The sequence below is a fragment of the Lingula anatina genome, chromosome 5 (genome assembly GCF_051362555.1).
Source record: "Lingula anatina isolate TDL-2025a chromosome 5, LinAna3.0, whole genome shotgun sequence".
Classification (NCBI taxonomy): Eukaryota; Metazoa; Brachiopoda; class Lingulata; order Lingulida; family Lingulidae; genus Lingula; species Lingula anatina.
Genome location: NC_141771.1, coordinates 18,870,257 through 18,870,805, shown reverse-complemented (window position 1 = coordinate 18,870,805; position 549 = coordinate 18,870,257). Strand labels below are relative to the sequence as shown.

General features: G+C 36.2%; 1 long non-coding RNA gene across 2 annotated transcripts in view; it reads left to right on the top strand.

Annotated features, from left to right (window-relative positions):
• LOC147761788 (uncharacterized) overlaps window positions 1-549 on the top strand; it is a 256,913-nt gene that overhangs the window by 148,088 nt on the left and 108,276 nt on the right. The window lies entirely within an intron of this gene.

The window sequence follows — 549 nt, the reverse complement described above, 5'->3', positions numbered from 1 at the left end:
TGAGTTGTCGCGCTGCACCCCGGCCCTTAATAAACTTTAATTTACAGTGTAATTAATCATTCATTTCGTTGTGGTGCGTCATGGCCTCATCTAGTTTTGTTTTGTGTGGGTTTTTCATAAGTGCATTTTTGGCCACGGAGTTTTGTCCGTTGGTAACGCCTGACAACCGAGTAAGTTGTGCTGTCTCTAACAGGTGATGCCTCAGGTGACAAAGGTATGTGGTTTTCTACTGAAACAGTCCTTACCTATGGTAAATCATTTTCTATTGTGAGAGAGACCAAGAATAGAGAAATGGTCATTAATTCAGGGAAACAATTTATTCTTTTTTTCACTGACTGAAAACGGTTATCTGGTTTTGATTAAGATAAGCTTCTTCATTCGTTGGTGTCTATGCATAATCAAGAGGATGGTTTGAGCTTTTCGTTTTCTGATAAGAATAAATCAAGGCGATACTTTCTCTGTATTATGTTTTTTTTTTCAAATTATCGTAAATATTTTTACTTGGGAAATAAAAGCTTTGATAACTTCCAGGCACTTGTGTTTTAAATT